This window comes from Sinohyriopsis cumingii, chromosome 15 (assembly GCF_028554795.1).
Source record: "Sinohyriopsis cumingii isolate HCF-2022 chromosome 15, ASM2855479v2, whole genome shotgun sequence".
In the NCBI taxonomy this organism is placed as follows: Eukaryota; Metazoa; Mollusca; class Bivalvia; order Unionida; family Unionidae; genus Sinohyriopsis; species Sinohyriopsis cumingii.
In genome coordinates, this window is record NC_142975.1 from 86424452 (window position 1) to 86449852 (window position 25401).

The window sequence follows — 25401 nt, forward strand, 5'->3', positions numbered from 1 at the left end:
AACATGACTTTTGTAAAAATTTGTTGTCCAGTGTTATGAAGGAAATGATAAAATAAACCGGGTTATAGCTGGGAAAGGGTATATGAGGGGAAAAAATTTAAAGGAAGAATGATTCATATAAGATTTGGGAAAACACATTTTATTAATATTTATATACCCGCAAATAACTATAAAAAACATAGCTTTATAAAAGATCTATCTAAATATATAGAACAATACAACATGGAAAATGTAATACTAGGGGGAGACTACAACTGGGTAGGAGACAATATAGACAGGGAAGGGGAGCTAACCACTAATGACCTGAAATGTAAATTAATAATGAAGGACTTAGTTAATGCACATAAACTTACTGATATATATCGTAAACTAAATATACTAAGGAAATAATGTACTTTTGAATATAAGAATAATAAAGGGAGTAGGATAGATACATTTTATGTACTAACTACAATGAAAATATTTATAAAGAAGCAAGGATAATAGATTTTAAGATTTCAGACCACAAATTGATATATATTAAATTAACTGTACCAAATGAAAACAAATGGGGCAAAGGGACATGGAAATTAAACAATAAACTACTAGAGGATCCTAATTTTATTCCAGAGATTAAAACATTAATAAATAAAATGATAGAAAATGGAAATATGGACATAATTAAAGAATTGGATGATTTGAAAATTAAAATAAAAAATATAGCAATCAAATTTGCACAAATAAGAAGCATGAAACTAAAACTAGAACAAGAGGCCATAGAACTACAACTTAAAAAAGATAATTCAATAGAACCTGAAAATAAACTTAAGAATAGACTTAATAACATAGATGAGGAGAAATTAAGGGGTAGAGAAATAAGAGCTGGAAAGTTTACACAAATATATAAGAAAGCGAGAGGGATTTACAAGCGTGAGGAAATTAGAAGGTGGGGGGAGAAAGCAATGGAGGTCTTAAAAATCAATGGAGATAAAACAACAAATGATGCAAATGAAATTTTAAAGTATATAGAAGATTACTATACCCAACTATACACATCCCAAAGAATAGAAGACAAAGAAATAGATGAATATCTAAAGAACATTGAATGTGAGAAAACTCCATCAGAACATAAAGACTTATGTGATGGTTTCATCTCACAAGAAGAGATAATGGAAAGTATCTGAGACCTTATAAAAGGGAAATCTCCAGGAGGAGATGGACTCACCACGGATTTCTACACGAAATTCTGTGGCGAGCTGTGGCCAATTGTAGAATGGTTATATAACAACATATTATTAAGAAATGAGGCTATGACAGAGAGTATGAGGGAGGGAATAATAACATTAATATACAAAGGGAATGGTGATAGGGAAGAACTTAAAAACTGGAGGCCCATCTCCCTCCTAAATACTGACTACAAAATACTAAGTAAAATTCTAGCAAACAGGATAAAAAAGGAATGGGAAATATAATAAATATAAATCAAACGTGTGGACCAAAAGGCAGGGACATACAACATGATATCTTAAAGTATTAAAACTATTATAGAACACATAAACGATACCGGACAAAAAGCTGCCATGGTACTTTTTGATCAAGAAAAAGCTTTTGACAGATTAGAACATAACAATATACAAAAAGTGCTAAAGAAATTTGGTTTTGGAAATAACTTTCAAAGATGGACTAAAATTCTATATAACAAAATAACTTCAAGAGTACAGGTAAATGGAGCCAAAACAGGTAAATTCGAAATTAAAAGATCAGTGAGGCAGGGATGCCCACTATCTATGCTATTATACGTAATAGCCATTGAAATTCTAAATAGAAGTATCCAACTAAACAAAGATATTGAAGGTATTAAAATACCGAACATAAAGGAAGAAGTCAAGATGTTACAACATGCCGATGATTGCACTAACTTTATAAAGGATGCAAATTCCTTTAAGCACCTGACTAAAGAATTTGAAAAGTTTAGTAAAGCGTCAGGATCACGGATTAATCATGAAAAAACTGAGATACTTAAAATAGGCAACTGGAAAGGCAATCGCCCAGGGCTACCCCCACATTTAATCAAAAAGCAGGTCAAAGCGCTAGGGATATATTTTGGATAAAATGCGGAGAAGGAAAACTGTAAACAAATAAAGGAAGCAATTGAACAAAATGTGAAAACCTGGGCTCTAACTCCGTTATGCTTAATGGAAAGAACACAAGTAGCGAAAACGTAAATGTATGTGCAAATGAATTATATTCTAAAACCTACAGATAAAAGTAATGAAATTTTAAATACATTAGATAAAACTATAATAGATTACATATGGGACTTCAAATTACATTATAAAAAGAAGGAAATATTGTACAAGACTAAAGGGGGGGGGGGCGGGGTAGCACTCCCCAGCCCCATTTTAATGAAAGCAGCAAATATTTTAAATAGATTTAAAAGAATAAGAACAGAACCGAAGAGTCCATGGGACGGTATCTACATATACCGTTATGGATTCTTCATGAGAAATAGAGACGATATATATAAAAATAATAAATTAATTAAACAATTAGAAGTCCCAAGGAAATATAGAAATATTAAAGAGCTTATTTTAAAATATATAGACAAAAAGGAACTATAGGAAAAAGAAGAAAATCTAACATATAACTGGATTAGAGAAGAAATTACAAAAAATATAAAGAGCACAATAGAAAAAGAAAATATATATGTTAATTGGGATAGGGCATGGGGTAATTGGAAAAAATTAGGATCTTTGAAAATTCAAAGGCTCTGCTTCAAATACATGCATAATGCGTGGTTGACAGGAGAGGCTGTTGTGAGACGGCTTATGGTCAGAGTACCGCCAAAATGTCCACTGTGCAAATAGGACCTTTTTCTAAAAATCATGTTATGTTACAATATGAAAAAACACTTGAAGACCGTATAAAAATTATAAATGAAATTCAGAAAACTAATGCATACGTGAAACAGAATATTCTATATTTAGATGGTAAATTCACAAAAAAGACATTGTATGAAATTAGTAATTGCATTATAAAAACAATGAGGGCCTGCGGTCAGGTGATAGTTATTGGGACTTAAGGCGGAGGGGCGAATGCAATGAAAACTATCCATAGGATTTTTACCTTAAAAGGACTTGCACTCGCACCGGCTGCCCCTACTCCCCCCCCCTTTTTTTTTCTCCATGTGTACGGACACTGTTATAAAATCATATTCTGGAAAACATTTGACTTTGGAAATAAAGAAATAAATAGAAGTAACCTATTCGAGAGAGTGAAGTATAAAAGATTAAAGAAAATATGGAGCTCTCTCGAATACGGCTAAATTTATACAAAAAAACCTGCGAAAGGCGACACATATATAGCACACATCAAAACACTAACAGTACTTTTTTGAATAAAACGTGACACACCGCCACTTCGCCCAAATTCCAAAATGTACTAAATTAATTTTTTTAATAATTTTATAAGATCCGTTTATGAGGATCATAGGACAACTGGGTAATGATGCGACATAAGGCTATCCCTACACGAAAGCATTCATAGCACAAACAAACATATAGCGTAAACACCTATAGCAGACACGGGATATATAGAGACCTCTAGCCAAGGTCACAAAATAGAAATAGGAGCGGGACTCCGAGTTAGGTGATAGAAACCTACTCGGAAGAACAAAGCTATAGAATACATTAGGAATTGAAAATACCCAGTCAAAAATTCATTAAATTTTTGAACGAAATTCTTTTTATAAAAACACATTGCAACATATCGGGGGAAATCGGTAACACATAAAAACATTTACTCTTTGGCTAAGTAGGAGGGCATCTGTCTGGTGCCCCCCCCCCCCCAAAAAAAAGAAGAAGTAATTCAGGCATGGTAGATGTTTTCAGTGACAGATAAAAATGACATGATCAAATATGCCAAAGTCTTGTAGCTCAAACATCATCTTGCATCTCAACGTTGAACATCAAATAATCTTCACACATCAATTGGACAATGCTTATGTATGTAAAACTCCATTCGCAATACCATTCAGGTATTACAACATAGTGAACTGCCTAATGTTTTTCTGACTTTTGTTTCATGTTTTTACATTATCATTATTAGTATGACTATTGGAAGAGGAATGTAGTTTTTAACAGTGCCTAATATTTTGGTTTGTTGAGTTAGGCATTACAAGATTCATATGTTAAAATAATTTGTATATTTGCATATTATGTACTCCTTTCTTTTCCCCATTAACTTTACATTGTCAGAATCATACAGTATTTTACAATACTGAACCCCTTGATACTGCATGCACATACACAACATATGTGCCTAAAAATGTAGTGGATTTGGAACTGCAATGTTGATATGTCTATTGTTCCACTGTAAACAAGTTTTGTGAAACCAGTTTTAATTATGAAATACTTTTGATACATTGGTGAAATAGCTCATACAGAACTAGCTATAGTGTTTTACATATTTATTTACCCAGATCACTGATGTTAAGTAAACTTTTGTGTATCCTGTATGTCTTGACCTAGAATTTCACAGTATATTCTGTTAACCAACAGATCTAACCACAACATCAAAGTGTCATCCCTCCCCCTTTCTTATCATGAGGCAACCCGGTCTGTGATGCATAGGTTGCCTTATAAAAGGGTGGCCTCTCAAAAAAAAAATGAAATTATAACAATTTACTATTAATAAGAGAGGTCTCTCAAAAGTGTATGACTGTATTAATTATGGTATTATCACCTCTTTTTGTATCTAGCTTTCCCTGCTGGAATTCTACAACCACCATTTTATGCACAAAGTCAACCAAAGTAAGTACATGCTTTTTCTTTCTATTTTTTTTTTCATTTCTGTCTATTTTATGTAGATGCTGGAATTTCTTCATAACTATCTATGATACTCAACTTGCATATTTACAATTTCAGAATATACTACTATGCCAAAATCTAATGCCTATTACAAGAATTCAGCATTTGCTATAAATTTGTACTCCTCATTTTTCCCATTATTTTCCAGGTTTACAGTTTAATCTGCCTTAACAGTCACCTATTAAAGAATCACTAGTCTTGAACAGAGTTTTAAAGGTCTCTGTTACTGAATCATTACAGAAATAATAAGAACACCTGCTTTATGAGGAAATTTTCTTCTCAAAAGTGGCTACTTAAAAATGTCTTTACTTTCTAGGGTTCTGGAAGGCTGAGTGGTCTAAAGCAATCGCCTTTACCGATCACTGCCATCAAATCTTTGTCCCCATGGGATTGAGTCTCGAGCTCAGCCTATCTGGGTATGTGAAAAACACTTGCTAATAGCTTTCTGAGGATCAGTGATTCTTCCTGGGAATTACCTGAATTCTTCCTCCCCCAGTTATACTGGCTGCCATGTATAGCCTATCATGCACAGAACAATGGAGTTAAAGCACACAACAAAAACAGGTTTACTTTCTTCACACCTTTGGACAGCATCTCTATAGCTCTGCAGGCCATGGAGAACTGCAGGCCATGTTGTTTCTGAGGTTAGCAGTAAGCTTTGCAGCTGAAAAGCAACCTGCCTGTTCGGATGAAATAAAAATCCAAATAAATTGCAAGCAGTAGCAAATTAGATGCCACTGTATCCCTTACTGTAAATGAGATAATGAAACATGTCTGATCTACATTATTGCTAATTTCTTTTGTTTTTTGTTCCAGCTCTCTTAACTATGGAGGTATTGGCTATGTCATTGGTCATGAAATGACACATGGATTTGACGACACTGGTATGTAGCATCAGTGGTAGTTCTGATATTTTGGAATTATTGTTCTTCTGCTGTACATATAAAAGCATATACATATGTACAGCATCTCACCTTTTTTGTCATCTGGGTCCTAGCCAATAGCTTGGAGTGGGAGGGGGTTAGTTATGTACTTACAAGCACATATGCAGTATAAACTTGATATGTATGTATTTTGCGTGGTTCCAAAATATCAGACGAGGCATGATATGTGTAATCATGTATGTGTGTGTCTGTGTGTGTATGTGCGTGTGTTCCCCATGTCATTAATATTTCTTAATGACCAGTGCAGTTGGAAGTAGGAATGTTTGTTCAGTGGTTGACTATACATATGAATTCAATAAGTGGGCTGCATGCATTTCAAAGGAGGCCTCTGTAGCTATAGTAGCTAATTAAGATAAGTACTGAGGAATGAATTATGCTTCTGACAGTGGTCATACTGTACTCCAATATTGCTTAAAGCCTGAGACTTTACCCAGTAAAATCGGACTGCTACATTGGGTTGGACAATGATAATAATGTCTGAAACAGATTTTTGAATATCAGAATAATAAGTAACAAAAAAAAAAAGAAAGAAAAAGAAAAATTTACCTTACTCATCATCAAATCATTATAATGCCTGTTTTGATATGATAAGAAAAAATGTTTTTATCTGTGTTTTATGTCCGATGCCCTGTTACAGGGGCCAGCATGATACCCTGTTACAGGACCAATATGATACTGTGTTACAGGGGCCAACATGATGCCCTGTTACATGTGCCAACATGATACTCTGTTACAGGGGCCAACATCTAGGCCTGTTACAGGGGACAACAATATGGCCTATGACAAGAGACAACATAATGACCTGTTACTGGGGCCATCATTATGCCCCATTACAGGGGACAACACTGTGCCCTGTTATACGGATAAAAATTTCACTGTAAAGATCACATTCATGTACTTTTATTTTCTACATGATATTTATTTACAATGGCTGCTAGAATCTTCACATAGGCATGATATGTGTAATTATTAATTACATATTGGTTTTGGTGTTGTACTTGTACAGCATTGTCCTTTTTGACTTAGCCTTTCTTGTGACATACCTCAGTATTAAGTGACATAATATTTAATTAAGATTATCCCACACGGCAAAAAAACAAAGGCAATATATATGTGTTGTGATTAGATTTAGCAAGTGCATATGGTAGCATTCCACAAAAGGTGGTGAACCAGACTCCAGAGAAATATCAAGTACTAGAGAAGCTGAGAGACATGCTTTAAAACTACCTCGATAATTTAAAAGTGTGCTTCACCATTCTGGGCTACACAACAGCATAGCGAAGATTAGCAATTGGGATCATAACTGGATTTACCATTTTAGTAGTAATATTTTCAGCTTCAATGAATCTGCTTGTAATGTCATCAGAGAAGATGAGCTGAAGACCAATTGCGTCATTTGGAACTCAACAGCCTCCTATGAGGGCTTCATGGATGATATGACAATTACATCCATGTCAGTACCAGAAGGTAGATGGATGTTATAATTTATTTTTGCCACGCTTTACATGCCTTGCTTGATTCCTAAATACCAAGAATGATCACTGAATGTTATAGATTTTTTTCTTGACAAGCAAACTATGATCTCCATTCCCACAAATGAAACTTGCACGAGTCAACACCTGGCATTAAAAAGTACAGTCTATATAAGCATTAATTACCATCATTAAATTAAAAGAAGGAATGAAGAAACATATCACAGAGCATATGTGCCCCCAAAAAACTAATTTGGAATAAATGTTATTTAGCAAAGAGTTTAATTTGCATACATGAGTTAACAATAACGAAATAAAGTGGGATATAAAATGTGGGAAATAGTTATCACAGTTATGGTAGCTTGAGACCACATTTGAACTATTATCATAAATTCTCATCCATTTTAGGCATTGTTAGTTCTAACAAAAATAGGGCATGGTTTATTTGTCAGTCAGTTGCTAGTGCTTTCACTAACTATAGAACCGGCGGTTTCTTTGAAATATGTCAAAGAGGCTTAAGTCTAACCTTCAGCTATTGTATAGATTGAAATGGGGGCACGTTGTGTGTATGTGTGTGTGTGTGTGTGTGTGCGAGGGGGCATATAATGCACTCCACAGGGAGAAATGGCATGTCTTTTTGAGATTTTCATGTGTATTGGACCCGAGAAATCGGAGAATATTTAGTGAAAACGATGCTTAAATATGCTGCAAAAAGCTTCCACTTGGTAGGTCCCAATCAGCATATTTTTGGATTCAATCTCCCGAATTGGTGTTTGAAGAGATTTACATTTTGATGTGGTGTTGCACTTGAAGCATGACTACCGTCACTACATGTAAATGATGTTGGACTGTCAGGTATAACATCAGGTTCAGTGATTGTGTTGTCTGATGAATTAGCACTAAATGCTGTTAATTTTGTGAACTTATTTTAGGATGAGATGATGAACATGCAACTTTTAGCTTGCGTTTACTCATGTTAATGTTGCACTGTTGATTGTATTTAATTCTGAGATTTGTTTTCCATTTTCTTTGCATTTATACACAGCAATTGGTACTTCAAAGGTAATCAGTTTCCTCTGAAGTTTCAGCAAAACTATTTTATTGGTATGTTTAAAATAAACAACAGAAGGATTAGCTGCCGTTCAATTAATTGAAGCTGTTTCTGTTTGCGTTTTCATAGGTCGGTTGATTGTAGGTATAGTCCGGTAGCATGATGTGTATCACAGCGTACAGTAATCAGGCCAGATGTTAACATAAGTGGATTATATTGTAACAATGCACTGTAAAGATGAGTTTGTCAATATGAACAAAGGTTTTGTTATGTAACAGATCCCAATGCATTGGGTATCCAAGTTTGTGGCTGTCTTTCATTTTCCCTTTGAATTTCTCCATTCCAAATCCATGATTGAATGTACAATCTAAACGGTTTAAAAGGCTTTCGCCAAAAAATAAAAAATGCCAGATTTTATATTTGGTCAACAATAAGGAAAAACAATCGCTATTTGCGACATTGGCAAAGCCCAGGACGATCCCTGCTCCTCTTATGCTCAGCGCACGAACAAAGCTAAAGACATGGGGACTAACAGATGATTCAAACTGTAATCTATGTGGGTGACTTGCAAATTCTTGCCGTCATCCTGCAATGTAGCTCTAACAGATGGTCATTATCATTGGCACCATGAACAAGCATTTGCTGAGACTGTGGCCAGTTTGGATATAGCCAGGAGAAAGCAACAGCAAGTGAAAAGTGGTCCAAACTTTATCACCTTTGTGAAGAGTTGATACAAAAAACCAAAAGAGTGAAACAAGATGCATCTTGACAACAGTGCAGGATTGGGAAATTCAGGCAGATGTAAAAGGACAGCTGAAATTCCCAAGAGTCATCTGTGACACCAACTTCAGACTTGATGTTGTACTGTGGTCAGGAGGTACCAAACAGGTGATTTTGTTGAAACTGACAGTGCCATGGGACATTTGAATAGAGGAGGCCTAAGAGAGGAAATTGGTTAAGTATCAGCCGCTCATCCATGATGCCAGCAGAATATATAAAGGGCCTGGAATCTACCGGTTGAAATAGGATGCTGTGGCTTTGCATCACAGAACTTTTGGTATGCCACGATATTCACTGGGATTATATGAGCTAACTACAGGAAGTTAGTAACCAAGGTTTGCAAACAGGCCGAGGAAAGCCTAAGTTGCAAACAGGCATAGGAAGCAAATTGGATTTGGCAGAAGAGATAGCTGGAATGGCAAAGCAAATTGGTTCTGGGTTAAGTGTGATCCCCTGGAGAGTGCTGTGGATCAATGATATATAACCCTCAGAAAGGGGATCCCCACCCAGTGATAGAACCAACTGCAGTACGAAACTGTATCCACACACACACACGTGTGTGTGTGTGTGTGTGTGTGTGTGTCGAGCTGCTAAGATATTTTTTTACTGTCTGGAGGGTGCCTCAAGGGAAACTAGTTTATCCAATTTTGAAACGCTCTTTAAATCATTATTATTGTTTTTGCTATTGTCATTACTATAATTATTATTAGTAGTAGAAGTAGTAGTATTTTTGGCTTCAAGGATTCAAGGAACCACTTTTTAATGAGAGACCATTGTGCAAAATTATGATTTTGTGATAAAAAAAGATGACATACAACATATCAATCTGTAGTTTTTCCTGCATTCACATTTGTTTAATGGAAACTTAGTCATTTGGATTGTTTTAACTGAATTGGAGATTCTGCATTTCTGGAAGAAATATAGGAATGTTTGCAACATTATCAGAATGGTTGTAATTTATCGTCTCTTTTCAATTCTTGCATACCTACCATCAGTGCCATATAAAATTACATTTCTCACACCATACGCTGTTGCTGGATGAAAAGTTCATTCTTTTATATAATTTAAATTGTTATTTAAGAATTTAGTTTTCCAATAATGAGCCTATCTCCTTTTTACAATAAACATACCAAGGTTGGCGACATGGGTTTCCCATAGGAAAATATTGCAAAATTGATGTCTTTACAGGACGGATGTATGACAAAGATGGCAACTTGCACCAGTGGTAGACTGAAGACATAGTGACAAAATTCAAAGAGCATGCCCAGTGTATTGTGGACCAGTACAGCAACTTCACTGCTGCAGATGTTAAAATGCATGTGAGCATCTATACTAATTATATCTTCTGAGTCCATTTTGTTTTGTCCCCTGCAGGCTCAAGGATATAGAATAGGTCGAATGTACTCTTTTGTATGCCATAAGAGACAACAATATTGGAGGTAGGAGCCGTGAAGGCTTGGTGGTTAGCATGTAGTTTTGAACATGTGCTGCAGATTTGTGTTATAGTGTTTGAAAACTTGGAACAAGTTAAAATGACTGGTCATATGCTGTTGATAACCTGCAGGTAGATGATATCTGGGTATCATTCACAGTTCAAATATCTGATGAAAAATTGCCTACACTCTTAGATGCGAAGAAAGGAATTTATATACCACTAAATTTAAGCTTTTCTAATTTATGGATTTTTGGATTTTAAGTGGAATTTTGTGGATTTTTGTGAGGAAGACACTACCCTAGGTTGGCAACCACATGTCCTTGGACGTTATCAAAATGGGATTCAGACCTTGGAGATGCAAAGGAGGCACGTTACTGCATAATAAAGCCGTCCATCAGTACAGTGTCCTCATTATAAAGTGCCTCAGTATAAAGCAGTCCCTTTTATAAGGCAATGTGATCTGTTTCATGATTGAATAATGATATGGATAAAATACTTTAAAAATAACTTGGCTTCATCTATAAGTTTCTATTACTCCCATGAACAGTTTTTAGTGAGGGAATACTGTACAATTATAAATCATTACTTTTATCTATTTAATATAATACAATGATAAATTATTACTTTTATCAAAGTAATATGATACAATGATAAATTATTACTTTTATCAAAGTAATATGATACAATGATAAATTATTACTTTTATCAAAGTAATATGATACAATGATAAATCATTACTTTTATCAAGGTAATATGATGCAATGATAAATTATTACTTTTATCAAGGTAATATGATACAATGATAAATCGTTACTTTTATCAAGGTAATATGATACAATGATAAATTATTACTTTTATCAAGGTAATATGATACAATGATAATTACTTTTATCAAGGTAATATGATACAATGATAAATTATTACTTTTACTAAGGTAATATGATACAATGATAAATCATTACTTTTATCGAGAAAATATGATGCAATTATAAATCATAACTTTCATCAAGGTAATATGATACAATGATAATTCGTTACTTTTATCAAGGTTATATGATACAAAATAAATCATTACTGTTGTCAAGTTAATATGATACAGTGATAAACCATTACATGTACTTTTATAGAATAATATCATACATTGATAAATTATTACTGTTATCAAAGTTATATGATACAATGATACATCATTTTTGTAAAGGTAATGATACAATGATAAAGGATTACTTTTAGAAAGGTTATATGTTACAAATGCAAAAATCTAATGAGTGATGTGAAAAAGTAGTTTTAAACTTGTTTCAAAATTTACTGGCACTAAGGTTGAAAGATGTTTATAAATCCACACTAAAATGCTGGAGATTGGTCAGATAATAAAGGAATAATAAATGTACACATTCAGATTACTTGGTCTATTTCTGTAGCTGAATGGCATCAATACACAAGGCGATAATATTGCTGACATTGGTGGAGTAAGGGAAGCTTTTAGTGTAAGTACATTATTTATACGTATCATTTACTACTGCATATCTATCTATCTATCTATCTATCTATATATATATATATATATATATATATATATATATATATATATATATATATATATATATATATATATATTGTAATTGGTGACGTCATGATAAACTTATCAATAGTCCTTTCTAAGACTTAAATAACCTTAAATGTTAATTAAACATTACCTATTATGAGAAAAAACAACTTAAAGATATTTTTTCTCAGGCAGATTGTGTATTTTACCAAATGAATGACATTGAAACATCTGCAGAAACAGTTTGTGCAGGGGAGCTATGTCTATAAAAATAGGGAAATATAGCACCCATGCATGCACATACACACGCATGCATGCACACACATACCTACCTACCTACACACATGCACACACACATACATACATACATACATACACACATACATACATACATACATGCATGCATGAATGCATGTATTATGTAACTAATTAAAAACTTCTGTTGAAAACACAAAATAACTCACCCACAACAACATTCTTTATTTCTGTTTCATGATTCAGTACATTCTTCACTAAAATTACAGGCAGCTATAAATTATATATTCATAATGGCCATGAAATGCACACTTAGAATATCATTATACATTCTTAAGATTTGTTAAATATACAAGGAGTTTGGCAAGACTATGCACATATGTTCAGAATGCACACATATACAATTGTTGCTTATGCACTGGATGCATATATATCACAGAACACAGCAATAATGACCAAACTAAAAGTGTATATAGACATTAATATCACAGAACATAGCAATAGTGACCAAACTAAAAGTGCATATAGACATTAATATCACAGAACAGAGCAGTAAAGACCAAATTAAAAGTGCATACGGACATTAATATCACAGAACATAGCAACAGTGACCAAACTAAAAGTGCATATATACATTAATATCACAGAACAGAGCAGTAATGACCAAACTAAAAGTGTATATAGACATTAATATCACTGAACAGAGCAATAATGACCAACTAAAAGTGCATACAGACATTAATATCACAGAACATAGCAATAATGACCAAGCTAAAAGTGCATACAGACATTAATATCACAGAACATAGCAGTAATGGCCAAACTAAAAGTGGATATAGACAACAATATCACAAAACATAGCAATAATGACCAAACTAAAAGTGCATATAGACAGTAATATCACAGAACATATCAATAATGACCAAACTAAAAGTGCATACAGACAATAATATCACTGAACAGAGCAATAATGACCAAACTAAAAGTGCATATAGACAGTAATACCACAGAACATATCAATAATGACCAAACTAAAAGTGCATACAGACATTAATATCACAGAACATAGCAGTAATGACCAAACTAAAACTTCATACAGACATTAATATCACAAAACATAGCAATAATGACCAAACTAGAAGTGGATACAGACATTAATATCACAGAACATAGCAGTAATGACCAAGCTAAACGTGCATACAGACAATAATATCACTGATAGAGCAATAATGACCAAACTAAAAGTGCATACAGATATTAATATCACAGAACAGAGCAGTAATGACCAAACTAAAAGTGCATACAGACATTAATATCACAGAACAGAACAGTAATGACCAAACTAAAAGTGCATATAGACAACAATACCACTGAACAGAGCAATAATGACCAACTAAAAGTGCATACAGACATTAATATCACAGAACATAGCAATGATGACCAAACTAAAAGTACATTCAGACATTAATATCACAGAACAGAGCAGTAATGAAGTAAGCAAAAGTGCATACAGACAATAATATCATTGATAGAGCAGTAATGACCAAACTAAAAGTGCATACAGACATTAATATCACAGAACATAGCAGTAATGACCAAACTAATGGTATATACAGACAATAATATCACAGAACATAGCAGTAATGACCAAACTAATGGTATATACAGAATAATATCACAGAACATAGCAGTAATGACCAAACTAAAAGTGCATACAGACATTAATATCACAGAACAGAGCAATGATGACCAAACTGAAAGTGCATACAGACATTAATATAAAAAACATAGCAATAATGACCAAACCAAAAGTGTATATAGACATCAATATCACAGAACATTGCAATGACAAACTAAAAGTGCATGCAGACATTAATATCACAGAACATAGCAATAATGACCAAACTAAAAGTGCATACATATATTAATATCACAGAACATAGCAATAATGACCAAACTAAAAGTGCATACAGACAATAATATCACTGAACATAGCAATAATGACCAAACTAAAAGTGCATATAGACATTAATATCACTGAACAGAGCAATAATGACCAACTAAAAGTGCATACAGACATTAATATCACAGAACATAGCAATAATGACCAAATTGAAAGTGCATATAGACAGTAATATCACAGAACATATCAATAATGACCAAACTAAAAGTGCATACAGACAATAATATCACTGAACAGAGCAGTAATGATCAAACTGAAACTGCATACAGACATTAATATCACAGAACAGAGCAGTAATGACCAATCTAAAAGTGCATACAGACATTAATATCACAGAACAGAGCAGTAATGACCAAACTAAAAGTGCATACAGACATTAATATCACAGAACAGAGCAGTAATGACCAATCTAAAAGTGCATACAGACATTAATATCACAGAACAGAGCAGTAATGACCAAACTAAAAGTGCATACAGACATTAATATCACAGAACAGAGCAGTAATGACCAATCTAAAAGTGCATACAGACATTAATATTACAGAACATATCAATAATGACCAAACTAAAAGTGCATACAGACAATAATATCACTGAACAGAGCAGTAATGATCAAACTGAAACTGCATACAGACATTAATATCACAGAACAGAGCAGTAGTGACCAATCTAAAAGTGCATACAGACATTAATATCACAGAACAGAGCAGTAATGACCAAACTAAAAGTGCATACAGACATTAATATCACAGATCATAGCAGTAATGACCAAACTAATGTTAGATAGACAATAATATCACAGAACAGAGTAGTAATTACCAAACTAAAAGTGCATGTAGACATTAATATCACAGAACAGAGCAGTAATGACCAAACTAATGGTATATACAGACAATAATAGCACAGAACATAGCAGTAATGACCAAACTAATGGTATATACAGACAATAGCATCAAGATTGAACTAACCAAATCAAACTCCAAACTGCACTTAGCCCTACCTGCCATTATATTATGTACTGGCAGATCTGGGTCAGTGTAGTTTGTTCAATGTGATCAGTAGAACAAATCATATAGACACTGAATTGCCATTGCATTATGCAATGGTAGATCAAGGTGTATTTTGTTTTTGTTGTTGGACTTGATTTATAAATGAGCATTATGGTAACATACATGAAAGTTGTGGGGAGGGATCCATTTAAAACTAAATGGAAGCTAATTTATGACAAAAGCAAATATTATACTAGAATCAAAAATGCTAATCATGCAGCAGACAATGTTGCATATAGATCATTTACACAATATACTTCCAAAACATCTTGACATCCATGAACAGGATTAATTTTATTTAGAAGAAAGCTTTATACATGAAACTGTCATTGGATTCTAGGTTTTTCTATAATTCCCTGGGGATAAAGTCCATTTCGTAACTTTGAAACTGTAGAGCTCCCCACCCTACAACCATACATAACACTTTTTGGACTTGAAAAAAATGAATTTTTAGACTTAGAGTAGACATTGGTCCTCAGGTCCATCGTTAGGTCTCCAGGGACTTGGCCCTCTGAGTCATAATTTGGAAACTGTTGAGATCCCTGCTCTATAATAAAATGCATACTTGGGCAATAAAAGACAAATTCAGCTATGTAGCTAACATTATCCCCTATGCTGTGTGCTTAGACACAACTGACTTAGCCCCTGAGTCGGTTCTTGGAAATGAATGATATCCCCACTATAACCATATAAATACACTTACTAGGCATGAAAAGACACTCTGAGATATGCAATCAGTGTAGGCAGGCAGGTAGAGGGGACTTTATGCTCTTGACTTATACTTACCCTTATGGACTTGTCAAAAAGTCTCATATTTTTGGTAGCAAGGTCAAAGCCAGTTGTCATTCAATACATGTTCTACAAACACAGACTTTACTCTACATTGCACAGACACATTTATTTTGGACATCCTTTACAATTTATGAAAATTACACACTTTGTCTCATCATACCAATTTGCACAAGAAATTTGGCCCAAGATGTTTATTATTTAGCTAGATATTGCAATCATCATAAACAAACTTTTTAAACAAAATTATAAACACTTGACATTTTTCATGTAGTTATTTTTTCTATTAATTTCTTCATAAAATAACTTGGATCGGAAGTTAAGGCAGGAGTTGTACAATAAAAGGACAGCTAAAGAAAATATGCAAATAGCTGACTAAACAGTATACAGGGAAAAACTACAAATATAAAAATATCTGATTGAGCAGTATGCAATGCAAAACTATGAATATACAAGTGGCTGACTGAACAGTATGTGATGGAAACTATGAATATACAAGTGGCTGACTGAACAGTATGTGATGGAAACTATGAATATACAAGTGGCTGACTGAACAGTATGTGATGAAAACTATGAATATACAAGTAGCTGATTGAACAGTATGCAAAGTGAAATTGTGTACATGCAAGTAGGTCATTGAACAGTATGCATGTGAAACTGTGAATATGCAAGTAAGTCATCAAAGAGCATGCATGTGAAATTGTGAGTATGCAAATAGCTGATTAAACAGTACTGTATACATATAACATTTTGAATATGCACATATATATTGTAGACACTTGGCATCTCTTTGCCAAAATACCACCCAAAAAAATGAATCTTACCTATCATTATAGCATTCCATCATTATAAGGCCCTTTCAATAAAACATTTTCTCTCATAAAGTTGGCTTTCCATTTTTAAATGTTAGTAAAATTATTGTGTACTTCATTATAAGGCAGTCTCACTATAAAGCCCTTCATATAACACATTTTGTCTTATAAAGTTAGTATCCCATTTTTAAGTGGTAGCAAAACTGTATGTATTGTGTACTTCATTATAAGGCAGTCTCACTATAAAGCCCTTCATCTAACACATTTTCTCTTATAAAGTTAATATCCCATTTTTAAGTGGTAGTAAAAGTGTATGTATTGTGTACTTCTTTACTAGGCAGTCTCACTATAAAGCCCTTCATATAACACATTTTGTCTTATAAAGTTAGTATCCCATTTTTAAGTGGTAGTAAAAGTGTATGCATTGTGTACTTCTTTACTAGGCAGTCTCACTGTAAAGCCCTTCATATAACACATTTCCTCTTATAAAGTTAGTATCCCATTTTTAAGTGGTAGTAAAATTGTATGTATTGTGTACTTCATTATTAGGCAGTCTCAGAAAAGGTAGTATACTCTATGGTTTCCATTGATTGTATTATCATGAGGGGTACTGTATCATGTACTTCATTATAAAGCAGTCTTACTTTAAAGTATATTCTATGGCTTCCATCGACAGCATTATAATGAGGAGCACTTTATAATGTACTTCATTATAAAGCAGTATCACTAATTCTCACCCATGCGACAGAGAAATCTACATATTTTGCTAACCTTACTTTTCCTGTCCCAGTCTAGTCATCTCAGACCAGTCGTCTCAGTTAAGGTGTCCATGCGCTCAGAACAACTTTTAAAAAAGAAACCCTTGTTATCTTCTGCTGTGCCTGACGTAGTTGTACTAAAATCAAGCAACAACAACAACATCAACAAACATATAACAAAAATATAGTAACTTAACTTAAATCAATCTTTGAAAACACACCATACAAAAACATTTAAAGAGATACAAAGAAAAACGCATATGATATCGAGCTTTTTGGTATTATGCTTGTTCGTTCCACACACATGGTCAATTGTATCCTATATGCAGGCCTAGCTCAGTACATTTTATAATCGGCGTCATTAAATGTAGCTAAAGCTACCTAACTAGTTTTAAATACTTCGTGTGAAACAAATTATATGCTGTTAGCTACATTTAATGGCGCTGACCTGAAAATGACTGTGCTACAGATAGGATAAAATTCGCAATGCTGTGTGAAATGAACAATATAACAGAAAACACTGATCCATGCATATGGACTATGGACCTATACACGTCATAGCCTCCCAACTCTCTTAACTACGGAAAAACTTAGTAACAGCCAGAGAAGTGTTACATAAAACGTGCTTTTTCTAATTTTGTCAAGCATCTCCACTGTGCCCCGGTTGAATCAAAAATATACCTACAATATTTAGTGACAAATAATACACTCACCAGCCAGAAGGAATAATTTATCCGTCAGCACATTAATCCACAAGCAAATTTCACTGTAGCACTTTCCATATTTCCAAGACAAAAAATAAATATTCAAAGAATCCGTAAACTTGAAAGTTTAGCACAAGGTTATCCGCTAGAGTCCGTTTTTGGAGGGTCTATTATACACAGAGGTAATTTTACAATCAATATTAAGGACAACACAAGTATGTTACACACAGTTTCACCTAATCCAAAAGAAAAGAATAGTTATATACGATAGTGACACAGATCTCTAATTACCCTTGAATAACTTAAAGAAAGATGTTACTCTTCGTTACAGCTTGTACTAAGTATAACTACAGTAGAGCTGAGTAGCCAATATTGTTTTATTATTTACAATATAACTTTTCAAAATTCGAACTGATGAAAATAAAACAGTTTCTTGTAATAAATATTAATTATTTATTGTTAATTTCATATAACATCCATATATTAAATGTGATAATACCTCATTATTATGCGACGTTTTATGTTGTTATTTTTCTTTGCTCACGCGTATAATATGTGTACTTCGGATGCAGCGGTCACACCACAGCCCTCATTGACATATTTATATCCATGTACCACATGTAAACATTAGACGTGAACACTAGTGCAGAATTCTTTTTACTTTAAAGGAAAATATTGGGTGAGAAAAATAATCTACGTTGGGGTTTGGGCCGAGACAAAGAAATCCCAGTCGCGGGTTTATATTATGTGTCTCCCCACTCGGGCAAGCCTCATGGGGAGATAAAAAATATAAACCCTTGACTGGGATTTGCTTGTCTTGGCCCAAACCCCGACATAGATTCTATATAAGACAGTATACTCTATGGTTACCACTGATAATATTATGAGGGGTACTGTACCATGCACTTCATTATAAAACAGTCTCACTATAAGACAGTATACTCTAGACCACTCCGGTGGCCTTGTGGTCAGAGTATTTGCCTCAGAAGCGGGAGGTCATGGGTTCGAACTCCGGCTGAGTCATACCAAAGACTTACACAAATGGTACTAACAGCTGCCTGAAATGGCTCTCAGCATTAAGAGGTTAGTGTTAGGACTGATCGGCCTGGTGTCAGGATAATATGACTGGGTGGGACATCATGCTACATGTCTGCGGCATGATGCCCCAGTGCTAGACGTCACTATAAACTGCCACACTGCAGACATCTTAGCGATATGACTGAAAAATTGTTAAAGCTACATTAAAAATCCTAATCACACACACACACACACACACACACACACACACACACACACACTATACTCTATGGTTTCCCATTGATAGTATTATTATGAGGGGTACTGTAGGTACTGTACCATGCACATCATTATAAGGCAGTCTCACTTTAAGTATATTATATGGCTCCCATTGAAAGCATTATAATGAGGGGCACTATATAATGTACTTCATTATAAGGCAATCTCACTAAAAGACATTATACTCTAAGGCTCCCACTGATAGTATTATAATGAGGGGTTCTGTATCAACCACTTCATTATAAAGCAGTCATAATACTACATGGCTACCATGAATGGTGTTATATAATGAGGTAGAACTTCTTGAAGTACTTCATAATAAGGCAGTCTCACTACAAGGTAGTATAATCTTGTAATCCTACTGTAAGCATTATGATTGGGGAGAAATCTGTTTGGCTGCCAAGGGCAGTGTTATAATGAAAGAGTGATATGTGCTTTTGCTTTGATAAGTTATTATTACAATAGTGGTGTGACTTTAACCATTTCTACTATAAGAAGGGGGTGGCAAAACTATAGAAGTTGTAAACATTTATTTTCAACTTTCTATTTTTTCTTGAAGAGATATTCATATACAAATATGCATGTTGATATTGAAAATGAAAAGGAGAATGTGTTTCAGTTGAGAACTGAGTATTAACTACCTCAAAGAGAATTTGTTTAAATTTAACTTATTTGAAAACATTTTAAAATTTGTATGAAAACATGTGTCTAATACTTTCAAACATCATCATCAAACATGTTGATATTATAACTACAGAGTAATGATTGAGCAATATCAGGGTATTTTAAACAGGGCTTTTGAGTTCAAGTTGCAAGGTTTTTAAATTTAGTAGTTGTAGTAGTAGTAGTAGAGGTTTCATGGTGCATGATGTCAATTAAAATATCATTCTAAAAATGAAATATAAAGAATTGCAACAAAATATAGGAAACAACATAAACATGAAGTACTAAATGATAAAAGATAAAAGGTAAAATTATTAAAATTCTGTAAAATAGTAAGTTTTGTAAAATTTTTAAAACTCATAAAAATTTATGATACAAGTCAATTTGCTCAAAAGTCCAAGATTTTCTCAGGTACGGTATAAAATTTCTCAATTTAGTTCACATAAAAAAGCTTCTACCTTAGAAGGTGAAACTTGACATGCCCAACAAGAATATGTTCCCCTGTCAGTGGACACTGGCTGGGTATGCACTTTGGTCAAGGTCAGGTGTGCATGTCCAATATGTAATCAATGCCATACCACTTTATCTCTGTGATATGTTGTATATGAGGGATGTCATTCTCCAATAGTGGGTTAGATATTATCAGGTTTGTTTGCAGATTTCATTCCACATACTTTGCTAGGTATGGAGAACTGGCTGATTTATGTAATATTTTAGTCCACTGAATCTTCCATTTGAATTTTAACTTTAATGTTAATTTTGAAATATAACAATTTGTCCATCTATATACTTAATTAACTATATTACAAAAGCAAAATGTTTTATTAAGAATCTTTGACAATTCTGATTTGAACACGTATCTTGTCTCTGACAACATTGACTGGAGCATGTACCTAGGCTCTGACACGTTTTATTGGAACATGAACTAAATCTCTGAGAAAGTTCAGTGGAACATGTACCTATTCCCTGACTTAGTTTATTGGAACATGTACCAAGTCTCTGACAAAGTTCAGTGGAACATGTACCTATTCCCTGACTTAGTTTATTGGAAAATGTACATAGTCCCTGACAGAGTTTTTTGGAACATATACCTAGTCCCTGACAGAGATTATTGGAATATGTACCAAGTCTCTGACAAAGTTCAGTGGAACATGTACCTATTCCCTGACTTAGTTTATTGGAAAATGTACATAGTCCCTGACAGAGTTTATTGGAACATATACCTAGTCCCTGACAGAGATTATTGGAATATGTACCAAGTCTCTGACAAAGTTCAGTGGAACATGTACCAATGGTAGTCTCATAAGGCATTATATTGTTTTCTTGATGTAAAAGTAGAATCTGACAAGAATCAGTGGAAAAGCTCAATAGACAAACATACTTCATACCTTCAGTGAGTCACCTTGATGAGGTGAGTAATGAACCAATGACTCTTAGAGTGCAAGTTCAGTGCCCAACCAAATATGCCACAATGGTTCTGAGCCAAATATGGAAATTATTCAGTGGGTTTCATAACTTGTATATGAATAAGCACATGCATACAAAATTCTCTGTATAACAATGAAATATATGCCTTGGTTTCCACAGAGAAAATTATCTGTATAACAATGAAATATATGCCTTGGTTTACGTAGAGAAAATTCTCTACAAAATATATGCCTAGGTTCAATTTGCCATTTGGATTCCCTTTATGTTATACTTACATCTTGAGTAAAGTTGTGGCATTATGTAATATACATAGTACTGATACACTATGTAATATACATAGTACTGATACATTATTTAATATACTTAGTACTGATACATTATGTAATATACATAGTACTGATACATTATGTAATATACATAGTACTGATACATTATGTAATATGCATAGTACTGATACATTATGTAATATACATAGTACTGATACATTATGTAATATACTTAGTACTGATACATTATGTAATATACATAGTACTGATACATTATGTGATATACATAGTACTTATACATGATGTAATATACATAGCATGATACATTATGTAATATACATAGTACTGATAAGAACAGATGTCGTACAAATGCAATGATAGGCCCAGGTTCTGTGATAAATCCCAAACCACACTTTTACAAAAAAAATGGCAAATACTTATTTCAAAAACTTTCTCAGATGATGAACTTGGCCATCATATATCATCCACTTTCCCTTTTTAATTTTTTTTTACAATCCTGCCCCAAAATGGGCCTGTCATTGAAGAACTGTTGTACATTAGCATAAACATATCACCATTTAAAATCCTCTCTTCAGGCATATACGAAATGGGCCAAGAAGTTTGGTGCAGAGGAACAATTGTTGCCTGGACTTAAATATACTCATGAACAACTGTTCTTCATAAATTCTGCCCAGGTGAGTACAGAAAGCAGTTGTTTAGAATTATTTTCTTGGAAGTATGATGCTTTACAAAGTTAAATATTTTACACTCTCTAAGAGCAAAAATATAATCTTCAGTAAATAATGACCCTTTACAACATAAAGTTTGTGACATCAGATTTATTGTGTTTCCACTTTATTTGTACGTTTATAGCTCTGTGACCTCTCTTTCTACCACTATCTACTAATGATATGTTTTGACAATAAGTCCATCCCTGTTTTTGGATAAATTTGTTACAATGGCTCTCTGGTCTTGTCAAAGTCAAAATCATGTTGCTTTCTCGAGACATAAATATCCACACCTATGAATCAACTACCTTTATAAACAAGTTTGCATATTATTATATTGTTGATTTCAAAGAAGAAAAAACCCACAAGAAACTTCTTAAATTGTTGCCATTCGATTTCTTGAACTCCTGAGTTTGCTTAGAAAATGTCAAGGCTGCAGGTTAGTTACTGAAATTAAGATTTTAGTTTGGATCACAGCAAAGTAATTTCTATATAGGGCCAGTGTAATTAGTTGAGCCTGGATCACAGAAAAGTAATTTTTATATATGGCCATTGTAATTAGTTGAACAACAAGTCATTTGATTGATATGTGTACTAAAATGATTGTAAATGGAAAAGATAAGTAATCCGTGTTTTAGAAGAACATTTTACTGCCATTTCAAAGTCTTGTTCATGTTGAATTAAGTTCTACTGTTTGCCCATTTTGACCACCGGTGCCTGATGTGAAGTCATTGCAGTACATTTTACTGGTAATCAAAAAGTCCATGATAGTGCTTGATTATATAAAAATAATAATTATAATAATTTAAATATAGAAATAATAAACATATTGTCATTTAAAGAACCTGCTGATCCATTGGCACTGTTAACAATTTTCAGGTTTGGTGCCAGAATATACATCCCCAGGAAGAAATTCGCCTCATTCGGACTGATCCTCATAGCCATGCATACTTTAGGTAAACACGGTGTATTTTTCATGGGAATTATTTAGGTAAACACAGTCTAGACCAGTGGTGTCAGACTCATTTGCTATGACAGGCCAGATTTGATATAAAGGTACTTTACTCAGGCCATAAGTATCATAAACTATGATAAGCATACAAAATTTGACAGCAACAAGAGACCTAGTCTGCAGGCCAGACTAATGCATCTGGCAGGCCAGACTAATGCATCTGACAGGTCAGACTAATGCATCTGATACCCCTAGTCTAGTCCTTATGGGTATTACAATTAATAGTTCAGCAGAAGGCTGCCTGAAACACCACTGATATTCATTTGCACAAAATGCAGTTCTAAAGAACGAAAAGTGTAAATTTTTTAGAAGATATTGCTTTAAATCAAAGAATGCAAACTTCCAATATTAAAGAAAGAAAAATAATTTCTAATCGTTTAGCTCAAAATTGCTACATAATTCACTATATTTAAATAGCACACGGTGACAGTCTTGAAAATCTTATAACTATTCCTGATGAATGAAAAGTAATATTGCCATGTGTTTCCAGAAGACTTCTTGTTGGCTGTAAATGAAAACTGTGTCAGTATGATGTCCAATGTGGCCACCATTGTTGCCATCTTGAAAATCTTGTTATGGCTACTTCACCTGAATTAAAAGTAATATTATGATGGATTTTCCCAAGAAGACTTCTTGTGATGCCTAGTTGATCCTAAATGAAAATGGTGCTGATCTGATATAAATATTACCAACGCTCCTCCTGATGGCATGGTCACATAAAGATGTTTTTTTTTTTACTAAACATCTTCTTATGGACAGCAACCAATTTGAGAATCTTGTAATTATTATTTCTCCTGAATGAATGGTCATACCAAATGGTTGTGTCATAAAATGGTGCCAGTCTCACTCCTCATATGACTGCCACAATGGCCATCTTGAAAATCTTATCATTAATTCTAAATGGCTGGTATATCAACAGCATGCTTTAATCAAAAAACCTATGATGTCTGGTTGGTACTAAATGGAGATAGTGCCAGAATGACAACCAGTATGCCAATCACATGTCTAGGACATTATCCCTGTCAATTCCCCCCCCCCCGCTATTACCCCCCCCCCAATCATTTACCCCCTTTAGTATATTACCCCACTGTCTATTACCCCCCGCGACCGCTCCGGTGGTTAGAGCGTCCACCTCGGATGCGGGAGGTCGTGGGTTCAATCCCTGACTGAGTCATACCAAAGACTTACAAAACCATCTTACAACCATATATATATATATATATATATATATATATATATATATATATATATATATATATATATATATATATATATATATATATATATATATATATATATATATATTAATAATAATAATAAACAACACCAACACATAGACGGTATATATATATATATATATATATATATATATATATATATATATATATATATATATATATATATATATACACACACACATATATACATGCACACAAACACACACACACAATGGCCCCTGAGACAGTGCTTGGAACTAATGATATCCCCATTATAACCATATAAATACACTTACTAGGCATGAAAAGACACTCTGAGATATGCAATCAGTGTAGGCAGGCAGGTAGAGGGGACTTTATGCTCTTGACCTATACTTACCCTTACG

General features: G+C 33.7%; 1 pseudogene; it reads left to right on the forward strand.

The window, feature by feature from the left end:
* The first annotated feature begins 222 nt into the window (after positions 1-222).
* On the forward strand, positions 223-23975 carry LOC149782245 (neprilysin-1-like; annotated as a pseudogene).
* The last annotated feature ends 1426 nt before the right edge of the window (positions 23976-25401 follow it).